The 12426-nt window shown below is 43.5% G+C and overlaps 1 protein-coding gene across 1 annotated transcript in view; it reads left to right on the top strand.

The window, feature by feature from the left end:
• PHLDB1 (pleckstrin homology like domain family B member 1) overlaps positions 1-12426 on the top strand; it is a 158964-nt gene that overhangs the window by 28150 nt on the left and 118388 nt on the right. Inside the window, exon 2 of the mRNA XM_040424739.1 lies at positions 9755-9930. The gene's annotated coding sequence lies outside the window, so the exon portion shown is untranslated. The remainder of the gene's footprint in view (positions 1-9754; positions 9931-12426) is intronic.

Below are 12426 nucleotides of genomic sequence, written 5' to 3'. Positions count from 1 at the left end.
TGCACTATGCTATACTGTACTCTATTGCACTATGCTATACTGTACTCTACTGCGCTATACTGTACTCTACTGCACTATGCTATACTGTACTCTACTGCGCTATACTGTACTATACTATGCTATACTGTACTCTACTGCACTATGCTATACTGTACTATACTGTACTCTACTGCACTATGCTATACTGTACTCTACTGCGCTATACTGTACTATACTGTACTCTACTGCGCTATACTGTACTATACTTTCAAAGGTAAAACGAAATTAGAGCAGCTCTCACCTGCCTGGAGACTCCAACCATAAGGACACGGACCGCTCCCTCACCCGGACTGGGAGCAATATGTAGATAAGTAAAAAGAGGTTGTCCAGCCTTTTCTTGTGAAGTTCCAAAAGCACTTTATTTTATATCCAATAATAAAAACATCCAGGTACAGGTTTACATCAGTCTACGCGTTTCGGGCAGAGAACAATTTTAGCCCTTACTCATGGCTAAAATTGTTCTCTGCCCGAAACGCGTAGACTGATGTAACCTGTACCTGGATGTTTTTATTATTGGATATCAAATAAAGTGCTTTTGGAACTTCACAAGAAAAGGCTGGACAACCTCTCTTTACTGTCCTATACTGTACTCTACTGCCCTATACTGTACTATACTATACTGCGCTATACTTCACTATGCTATACTGTACTATGCTGCACTATACTGCACTCTACTGCCCTATACTGTACTATACTATACTGCGCTATACTTCACTATGCTATACTGTACTATGCTGCACTATACTGCACTCTACTGCCCTATACTGTACTATACTATACTGCGCTATACTTCACTATGCTATACTGTACTATACTATACTGCGCTATACTTCACTATGCTATACTGTACTATACTATACTGCGCTATACTTCACTATGCTATACTGTACTATGCTGCACTATACTGTACGCTACTGCCCTATACTGTACTATGCTATACTGTACTATACTGCACTATACTGTACTCTACTGCCCTATACTGTACTCTACTGCACTATACTGTACTCTACTGCCCTATACTATACTGCGCTATACTTCACTTTGCTATACTGTACTCTACTGCACTATACTGCCCTATACTGTACTATACTATACTGCGCTATACTTCACTATGCTATACTGTACTATGCTGCACTATACTGTACGCTACTGCCCTATACTGTACTATGCTATACTGTACTATACTGCACTATACTGTACTCTACTGCCCTATACTGTACTCTACTGCACTATACTGTACTCTACTGCCCTATACTATACTGCGCTATACTTCACTTTGCTATACTGTACTCTACTGCACTATACTGCCCTATACTGTACTATACTATACTGAGCTATACTTCACTATGCTATACTGTACTATACTGCACTATACTGCACTATGCTATACTGTACTATACTGCGCTATACTGTACTATGCTATACTGTGCTATACTGTACTATACTGTACTATACAGCACTATGCTATACTGTACTATACTGCGCTATACTGTACTATGCTATACTGTGCTATACTGTACTATACTGTACTATACAGCACTATGCTATACTGTACTATACTGCGCTATACTGTACTATACTTCACTATGCTATACTGTACTATACTGCACTATGCTATACTGTACTATACTTCACTATGCTATACTGTACTATAATCACTGCACCACAATGATACACAACTGACAACACTGGCTAATCCGTCAGGTTGATGTTAAGAACTGAGACTTTAGCCAATGTATTCCTGTCAGGAACACATCGGAGCCCCCCTGCACCACCGTCCAGGTATCTCAGCGTGGCATGGGTTCCTACCACTAGACTACCTATAGTGTGTGAACACGGTCTGAGAGGTGCCAAGATACAACTCACAGCCAGGCTCCCACATACCTCCATAGTGAGATCACTCATGTAGTGGGAGAAGGGAGAAGGCTGTAAGCCCCACCTATAACAGGCCATGTGACACAGGCTGCCAGGTGCACACAGAATGCTACCAGCAGTACGCAATGGCGCATTCCATACGTATAAAGAAAAATCACTAAAATAAAGTGTCCTAAATGGGAGGAAACACTCAAAACCCGAAACACTGTGGCGTGTTTATAACTGGGGCAGCAATTCCTCTGCATGTGGTCCGTTGCCCCGGCATCCTCCATTGTATGCATTTTTGCTGGGGATTGCCGCTAGCAACGGATCACATGCGGAGGAATTGCTCCCCCTGTTATAAACGCGCCACAGTGTTTGGGGTTTTGAGCATTTCCTCCCATTTAGGCCACTTTATTTTAGTGATTATACTGTACTATACTGCACTATGCTGTAATATACTGCACTATACTGTACTATACTGTGCTGTACTGTACTATACTGTACTGCACTATACTGTAATATACTGCACTATACTGTACTATACTGTGCTGTACTATACTGTACTGCACTATACTGTAATATACTGCACTATACTGTACTATACTGTGCTGTACTATACTGCACTATGCTGTAATATACTGCACTATACTGTACTATACTGTGCTGTACTGTACTATACTGCACTATACTGTAATATACTGCACTATACTGTGCTGTACTATACTGCACTATGCTGTAATATACTGCACTATACTGTGCTGTACTGTACTATACTGTACTGCACTATACTGTAATATACTGCACTATACTGTACTATACTGTGCTGTACTATACTGTACTGCACTATACTGTAATATACTGCACTATACTGTACTATACTGTGCTGTACTATACTGCACTATGCTGTAATATACTGCACTATACTGTACTATACTGTGCTGTACTGTACTATACTGTACTGCACTATACTGTAATATACTGCACTATACTGTACTATACTGTGCTGTACTATACTGCACTATGCTGTAATATACTGCACTATACTGTACTATACTGTGCTGTGCTGTACTGTACTATACTGTACTGCACTATACTGTAATATACTGCACTATACTGTACTATACTGTGCTGTACTATACTGCACTATGCTGTACTATACTGTGTTATACTCTGCTATACTGTACTGCACTATACTGTAATATACTGCACTATGCTGTAATATACTGCACTATGCTGTACTATACTGTGTTATACTCTGCTATACAGTACTGCACTATACTGTAATATACTGCACTATACTGTAATATACTGCACTATGCTGTACTATACTGTGTTATTCTGTACTGTACTGCACTATACTCTGCTATACTGTACTGCACTATACTGTAATATACTGCACTATGCTGTACTATACTGTGTTATACTGTGCTATACTGTATTGTACTGCACTATACTATGCTATACTGTACTGCACTATACTGTAATATACTGAACTATGCTGTACTATACTGTTATACTGTGCTATACTGTACTGCACTATACTATACTGCACTATGCTGTACTATACTATACTGTACTATACTGTGTTATACTGCGCTATATTGTAATATACTGCACCATACTGCACTATGCTGTACTATTCTGTACTATACTGTAATATACTGTGCTATTCTACACTATGCTATACTATACCATACTGCACTATACTGTACTATTACTGCACTATGTAGTACTATACTATGCTAATATACTGCACTATACTGCACTACATTGCACCATACTGTGCTATACTGCACTACACCGTACTATACTCTGCTAATATACTGCAATATACTGTACTATGTGTGTACATCACTATTTTACTGTTCTGTATGGAAGACAATACCGTTTATTTTCCATGTCCGTGAATTTGCGGCCGGCCGCTGTTTGTACATGCAGAGACATGAAAATGTGTGGATGTTATATGTATGTATAGTACAGATGTTATATGTATGTATAGTACAGATGTTATATGTATGTATAGTACAGATGTTATATGTATGTATAGTACAGATGTTATATGTATGTATAGTACAGATGTTATATGTATGTATAGTACAGATGTTATATGTATGTATAGTACAGATGTTATATGTATAGTACAGATGTTATATGTATGTATAGTACAGATGTTATATGTATGTATAGTACAGATGTTATATGTATGTATAGTACAGATGTTATATGTATGTATAGTACAGATGTTATATGTATGTATAGTACAGATGTTATATGTATGTATAGTACAGATGTTATATGTATGTATAGTACAGATGTTATATGTATGTATAGTACAGATGTTATATGTATGTATAGTACAGATGTTATATGTATAGTACAGATGGAAACCATCTTGCAATAAGCAAATAAACGGGATCACTGGGCGTCTTTTTTTACAATGCAGAGATAATGCAGATGTTACCGTCTGGTTCTCACGACAAGAAGAATTTAAAGGGATAATGCTATAAAAGATCTCCACAGTTATTGTTCTGCTACATTCTCTTCAGGCTGGCAGCTCAGGGGGAGTGTCCTTTCTGCTGCAGTTCTCTCAGGTCAGGAGTGTGTCCTTTCTGCTGCAGTACTCTCCCTATTACAGGAGTGTGTCCTTTCAGCTGCAGTACTCTCCCTATTACAGGAGTGTGTCCTTTCAGCTGCAGAACTCTCCCTATTACAGGAGTGTGTCCTTTCAGCTGCAGGTCTTTCCATATCACAGTTCAGAGGTATGTCCAAACCATATGACCAGGGCGTCTTAAAGGGAACCTATCAAAATAATCATTCAGCCCAATCTGCAGGCAGCAGGGGTGTAACTATAACAGTTATAGCACTTGCTGCGGGGTCCAGAGGTCGGGGGGCCCAACCAGGTGCAAAAAAACATTGTAGCTTTTTGTGGGGAATAACAATATGGTGTCTTTTTGCAATCACATGGGTTTCCTGATGTATGGTGCTATTATATATACCTTTAATTATTGCTATCTATACTGGTGTTTTAATTTTCTTACACTAGGTGGTGGGGGCCCCATCTTATTTTGTTATGGGGCCCTATGAATTATAGTTACGGCCCTGGCAGGAAGCATGTTATAGAGCAGGAGGAGCTGAGTAGATTCCATATAACTTGTCACATTCCTAAAGATCTTCATTCATTCTTGGCTTAGGAGTCCACTGGGCGGTGCTAATCAGTGATTGGCAGCCTCTCGGCTTAGGAGTCCACTGGGCGGTGCTAATCAGTGATTGGCGGCCTCTTGGCTTAGGAGTACACTCGGCGGTGCTAATCAGTGATTGGCGGCCTCTCGGCTTAGGAGTACACTCGGCGGTGCTAATCAGTGATTGGCGGCCTCTCGGCTTAGGAGTCCACTGGGCGGTGCTAATCAGTGATTGGCGGCCTCTCGGCTTAGGAGTCCACTGGGCGTGCTAATCAGTGATTGGCGGCCTCTCGGCTTAGGAGTCCACTGGGCGGTGCTAATCAGTGATTGGCGGCCTCTCGGCTTCGGAGTCCACTCGGCGGTGCTAATCAGTGATTGGCGGCCTCTCGCCTTAGGAGTCCACTGGGCGGTGCTAATCAGTGATTGGCGGCCTCTCGGCTTAGGAGTCCACTGGGCGGTGCTAATCAGTGATTGGCGGCCTCTCGCCTTAGGAGTCCACTGGGCGGTGCTAATCAGTGATTGGCGGCCTCTCGGCTTAGGAGTCCACTGGGCGGTGCTAATCAGTGATTGGCGGCCTCTCGGCTTAGGAGTCCACTGGGCGGTGCTAATCAGTGATTGGCAGCCTCTCGGCTTAGGAGTCCACTGGGCGGTGCTAATCAGTGATTGGTGGCCTCTCGGCTTAGGAGTCCACTCGGCTGTGCTAATCAGTGATTGGCGGCCTCTCGGCTTAGGAGTCCACTGGGCGGTGCTAATCAGTGATTGGCGGCCTCTCGGCTTAGGAGTCCACTGGGCGGTGCTAATCAGTGATTGGCGGCCTCTCGGCTTAGGAGTCCACTGGGCGGTGCTAATCAGTGATTGGCGGCCTCTCGGCTTAGGAGTCCACTGGGCGGTGCTAATCAGTGATTGGTGGCCTCCTCTCTATCAGTGTGCATACAGAGTAGCTGTCAGTCACTGATTAGCACCGCCCAGCGGACTCCTAAGTCAGTGACAAGTTATATACAATCTTTCTCATAAAACTATATATTATTCTGCTCAGCTCCTCTAAAAATGTAATATGATGGCAGAAAATACAGGACATCATTCAGAACATTACAGTAGGACATAAGACAAACTTGTAAACCGCCGGCCTAATGTAATTTCCCAATTACTAAACTCTGATTGCCCTGTAGAAACGTAAGAGGAACATAGGGAAGGGCAGTGTGTGTACCGGCAGCCACCACTAGAGGGAGCTGACCACACACGGATGTCTGCCCTCCTCCAGCCGTGCTTTGTCCTCTGTAACATCTGCATTATTAAAGCACCATAAGGGTAATGTATAATTATAATTATGGGATGCGCAATGTTTGTGAATTTTATGCAGATTTCATGCGGAATCCACATTAAAATCTGCATAATACGGGTTACCGTTATGGAAAAGGGACAGTTTCGCACAAAGCATTTTAACAGTTTTTCATGCAGTTTTTACACAAACGAGAGCAGAAGTTTATGTCCTTCCTTCACACTTTTCTATTATTTTGGATCAAATTCCTGGATCAGAAACCACCAGAACTGCATATGTCATTCCAGTCTCATAGTCAGTGTTTGATCAGTGAGGCCTCATGCACACGACCGTATGTATTTTGCGGTCTGCAAAAAATGGATCCGCAAAAAATACAGATGACGTCTGTGTGCATTCCATGTTTTGCGGAACGGAACAGCCGGCCCCTAACAGAACAGTCCTATCCTTGTCTGTAATGCGGACAATAGGACATGTTCTATTTTTTGGTGGAACGGAAATTACGGACATACGGAAATGGAATGCACACGGAGTACCTTCCATTTTTTTGCGGACCCATTGAAATGAATGGTTCCGTATACGGTCTGCAAAAAAATGGAACGGATACGGAATGAAAATACGTTTGTGTGCATGAGGCCTGATTGTGAGCCAAATCCAGGATTGGAGGCTACACAGACATAAGGTATAAGGTCTCATTCAAATTTCCGTGTCAGTGTCACGTCCGTGAAAAAAGCGTACGTGTTCCATCCGTGAGGGATCTGTGGTTGGTCCGTGTGTCCGTTTTTACCATCTGCGTGTCTTCCATAATTCACTGACGTTGCTCAGCTGAAAATTAATTTCCAAAGAATCTCCTATTAGTCTTCAGTGAAAATCGGACACCACACGGATGTGTGACAGTGATTTTCACGGACCCATACACTTCAATGGTTGTGCACCGTCCGCATCACAGATCAATGTAGTGCATGTCTCCGTGATTTTTTTTTACTGACCCGCTGTCAGTAAAAAAATACTGAAATGTGAAGAGACACATTTAAAAGGCAGATAGCACACATCAGTAAAAAACGGAAATGTGAACGGGACAAAGGGACAGATCTGCACCTGTTGTGTGTTTAGAGCCGCACCTGGCTTTGGCTCACAATCACTGATGGGAAATACTGACCGAACACTGACGTGTGATTAAAGGCCTCATGCACATGACCGTTGTTTTGGTCCGCATCCGAGCCGCAGTTTTGGCGGCTCAGATGCGGACCCATTCACTTCAATGGGGCCGCAAAAGATGCGGACAGCGCTCCGAGTGCTGTCCGCATCCGTTGCTCCGCAAAAAAATAAAAATAGAATAGGCCTTTCTATAATGGCAACCCATTCCATTCTGCAAATTGCGGAACGCACACAGCCAGCATCCGTGTTTTGTGGATCCGCAATTTGCGAACCGCAAAACACTGCGCGGTCGTGTGCATGAGCCCTAAGGCATTATACTTCTTTTTTTGGATTCTGATTTTGGCTACTAAAAAAAAAACTAAATCGTCTCCATGTAGACAAGGGCTTCGAAATGTGTTCACAATACACATTGTAAAAACCTTCTGAAACATGGACAGAATACTCTTAGGCCTCATGCGCACGTCCGTGCTGTGTTTTGTGGTCCGCAAATTGCCGATCCGCAAAACACGGATGCCGCCTGTATGCGTTCTGCAATTTGCAGAACGGAATGGGCGCCCATAATAGAAATGCCTATTCTTGTCCGCAAAACAGGGGCCACGGATGCGGACAGCACATGCAGTGCTGTACGCATCTTTTGTGGCCCCATGTAAGTGAATGGGTCCACATCCGAGACGCAAAAAATGCGGCTCGGATGTGGACCCAAACAACGGCCGTGGGCATTAGGCCTTATACTATGATACAGTTGGATTTCTATACCTATAGAGGGTGGTATTGATACAGTACCTGTAAAAAAATTAAAAAGGTTGTACCACGAAAAAATATTCTAAATTTTTCAAACCAGCGCCTGGATCGGAATATTTTAGTAATTGCATGTAATTAAAAATGTAGTATAGCCAGTGAGCTGTTCACTGATCATCTATCTGTATAGCGCCACCTGCTGTTTGCTGTTTTTCTAAATCCTCTGTCCAGCTCAGTGCTCAGCAACGTCCTTCCACTGCCACAAACTGCAGCAGAAAGGACACGCTCCCTGAGAAAGGACACGCTCCCTAAGCTGCCAGCCTAAAACAAATCTAACAGGCAGCAATGAATGTAGAGATCTCTGGACCCATGTGAGGTACAGGGCTTGTTCTAGCTTTGTCAGAAAGAGATTGTCATGTCCTATATGATGTCTGATTTTCGTATTTTACACTAATCATGTGATAACCCCATTAATTGTAGGCACTATATACAGTACAGACCAAAAGTTTGGACACACCTTCTCATTCAAAGAGTTTTCTTTATTTTCATGACTATGAAAATTTCAGATTCACACTGAAGGCATCAAAACTATGAATTAACACATGTGGAATTATATACATAACAAACAAGTGTGAAACAACTGAAAATATGTCATATTCTAGGTTCTTCAAAGTAGCCACCTTTTGCTTTGATTACTGCTTTGCACACTCTTGGCATTCTCTTGATGAGCTTCAAGAGGTAGTCCCCTGAAATGGTTTTCACTTCACAGGTGTGCCCTGTCAGGTTTAATAAGTGGGATTTCTTGCCTTATAAATGGGGTTGGGACCATCAGTTGCGTTGAGGAGAAGTCAGGTGGATACACAGCTGATAGTCCTACTGAATAGACTGTTAGAATTTGTATTATGGCAAGAAAAAAGCAGCTAAGTAAAGAAAAACGAGTGGCCATCATTACTTTAAGAAATGAAGGTCAGTCAGTCAGCCGAAAAATTTGAAAAACTTTGAAAGTAAGGGCTATTTGACCATGAAGGAGAGTGATGGGGTGCTGCGCCAGATGACCTGGCCTCCACAGTCACCGGACCTGAACCCAATCGAGATGGTTTGGGGTGAGCTGGACCGCAGAGTGAAGGCAAAAGGGCCAACAAGTGCTAAGCATCTCTGGGAACTCCTTCAAGACTGTTGGAAGACCATTTCAGGGGACTACCTCTTGAAGCTCATCAAGAGAATGCCAAGAGTGTGCAAAGCAGTAATCAAAAAAAAAAAGATGGCTACTTTGAAGAACCTAGAATATGACATATTTTCAGTTGTTTCACACTTGTTTGTTATGTATATAATTCCACATGTGTTAATTCATAGTTTTGATGCCTTCATAGACATGAAAATAAAGAAAACTCTTTGAATGAGAAGGTGTGTCCAAACTTTTGGTCTGTACTGTATATATACACACACACATACACAGAATGAGGGGAAATGCAAACTAGTAAAGAATAATGCAAACTGTTTTCTGCAGGAGGAGCCATGAGGACTGAGCCAGCACTATGTTCTCCAAGGACCATGTGAGAAAACGTCCATCTACACTTCTGGTCACAAACGGATTTCACCATCTCACCGGAAACACAAGGATATTAAAAAAAACAACTGGATTTCCAGATCTTCCAAGAAATTTAGCTGCCGCTCCGGCAACTTGTTGTGAGTATGATTTGCCCAATATTATATTTGTATAATGTAAAAGGGTATTTTCTGTCGTGTGTATTCCGTTTCCGTATGTCCGTTCCGCAAAAAAATAGAACTTGTCCTATTATTGTCCGCATTTACGGACAAGGATAGGACTGTTCTATTAGGTGCCGGCTGTTCCGTTCCGCAAAATACGGAATGCACACGTACGTCATCCTTAATTATTGTAGATCATTTTTTTGCGGACCGAAAAATACATACGGTCGTGTGCATAAGCCCTTACCCTGGGTGTACCGCTGCCATAATAATTCACTACAACCTAAAACTGGCTAGCTAAACCATGTGTGTTGGGAACTATCAACCCCAACTGACAGAAAACACATAATTTAGTTGTGAAGGAAGGACGTTATCTGTTTTTAAAATAGTAGGTTAGTAGAATTGGGATGACTCCTCTTGATAGGTCTAGGTAAAGATGTCCACAGAAGAGCACTGCATGTATCAGTGTAATGTGCGATGCTCTGATTGAGTTACTGCTCCCTCTTAAGGGTCCATTCACACGTCCGCAAAATGGGTCAGCAACCGTTCCGCAATTTTGCAGAACAGGTGCGGACCCGTTCATTTTCAATAGGGCCGGAATGTGCTGTCCGCATCCGCATTTGCGGATCCGCACTTCCGTTCCGAAAAAAAAAATAGAACATGTCCTATTCTTGTCCGGACAGGAAAAGGCATTTTCTATGAGAGTGGCGGCGATGTGCGATCCGCAAAATATGGAACGCACATTGCCGGTGTCCGTGTTTTGCGGATCTGCAATTTACGGATCCGCAAGACACATACGGACATGTGAATGGACCCTAAAGCTGGATTTACACGGACTGATTGTTCGGAAGGAAGCGTCACATGCAGAGATCTCCTTTGCAGCATGAGGACGTGGGATCGCTATAGCCATCCCTCGTCCTCATACAGATTCATGGTTTCTGAGCAGCAGATCACACGATCTGCTGCCCAGAAGCTATGATCGGTGGAGCCTGCACGAACGCCAGGATCACCCGATGAATAAGCGTTTTGCTCGTTGATCGGGTGATCGGCGGCACATTTACACTGCCAGATTGTCGAGAATGACCATTGTTCCCGTTGATCTGCGCGATTCTCGGGCCGTGTATTTGCACTTTACTCTCTGGTCAGAGTGATGGTCTGACTGAGATAGTTAAGAGTCGGCTGTGCTAAACGTCCAAACAAAGAGGAAGTTAAAGAGCCCGGACAGGAAGTAGAATACATGGAGCAATTTAATAAATTATATCCAGAACACCATCCACCTGCTTTTTGAAAATAAAAAATAGAGTATTCATATATAGAATGTTAATATGGAATACATTGTTTTTTTATGGTAGTGTCCCTTTAAAAGCAATGTATAACATTTTCAATAAAGAAAGTCAAATTCATGTAAAGGAGCAATAAGGCCTCCTGCACACGAACGTATTTTTTTGCGGTCCGCAAAAACGGGTCCCGTTTTTCCGTGATCCGTGACCGTTTTTTCATCCGTGGGTCTTCCTTGATTTTTGGAGGATCCACGGACATGAAAAAAAAGTCGTTTTGGTGTCCGCCTGGCCGTGCGGAGCCAAACGGATCCGTCCTGAATTACAATGCAAGTCAATGGGGACGGATCCGTTTGACGTTGACACAATATGGTGCAATTTCAAACGGATCCGTCCCCCATTGACTTTCAATGTAAAGTCAGGAGTCCCTTTTATACCATCGGATCGGAGTTTTCTCCAATCCGATGGTATATTTTAACTTGATGCGTCCCCATCACCATGGGAACGCCTCTATGTTAGAATATACCGTCGGATTTGAGTTACATCGTGAAACTCAAATCCGACAGTATATTCTAACACAGAGGCGTTCCCATGGTGATGGGGACGCTTCAGGTTAGAATATACTAAAAGAACTGTGTACATGACTGCCCCCTGCTGCCTGGCAGGTGCTGCCAGGCAGCAGGGGGCAGCCCCCCCCCTGTAGTTAACACATTAGTGGCCAGTGGGCCCCTCCCCCTGTAGTTAACACATTGGTGGCCAGTGCGGCCGCCCCCCCCCCCTCCCTCCCTTGTAGTTAACACATTAGTGGCCAGTGGGCCCCCCCCTGTAGTTAACACATTGGTGGCCAGTGTGGCCGGCCCCTCCCCTCCCCTGTAGTTAACTCGTTGGTGGCCAGTGGGCCCCCCTCCCTCCCCTGTAGTTAACTCGTTGGTGGCCAGTGGGCCCTCTCCCCTCCCTCCCCCTCCTAATTAAAATCTCCCCCCCTATCATTGGTGGCAGCGGAGTGTACCGATCGGAGTCCCAGTTTAATCGCTGGGGCTCTGATCGGTAACCATGGCAACCAGGACGCTCCTGCTGTCCCGGTTGCCATGGTTACTTAGCAATTTGTAGAACCATTATACTTACCTGCGAGCTGCGATCTCTGCGTCCGGCCGGGAGCTCCTCCTACTGGTAAGTGACAGGTCCGGCCGAGAGC

Source organism: Bufo bufo, chromosome 1, assembly GCF_905171765.1.
Source record: "Bufo bufo chromosome 1, aBufBuf1.1, whole genome shotgun sequence".
Taxonomy (NCBI): domain Eukaryota; kingdom Metazoa; phylum Chordata; class Amphibia; order Anura; family Bufonidae; genus Bufo; species Bufo bufo.
This window is presented reverse-complemented; position numbering and strand designations above follow the sequence as displayed.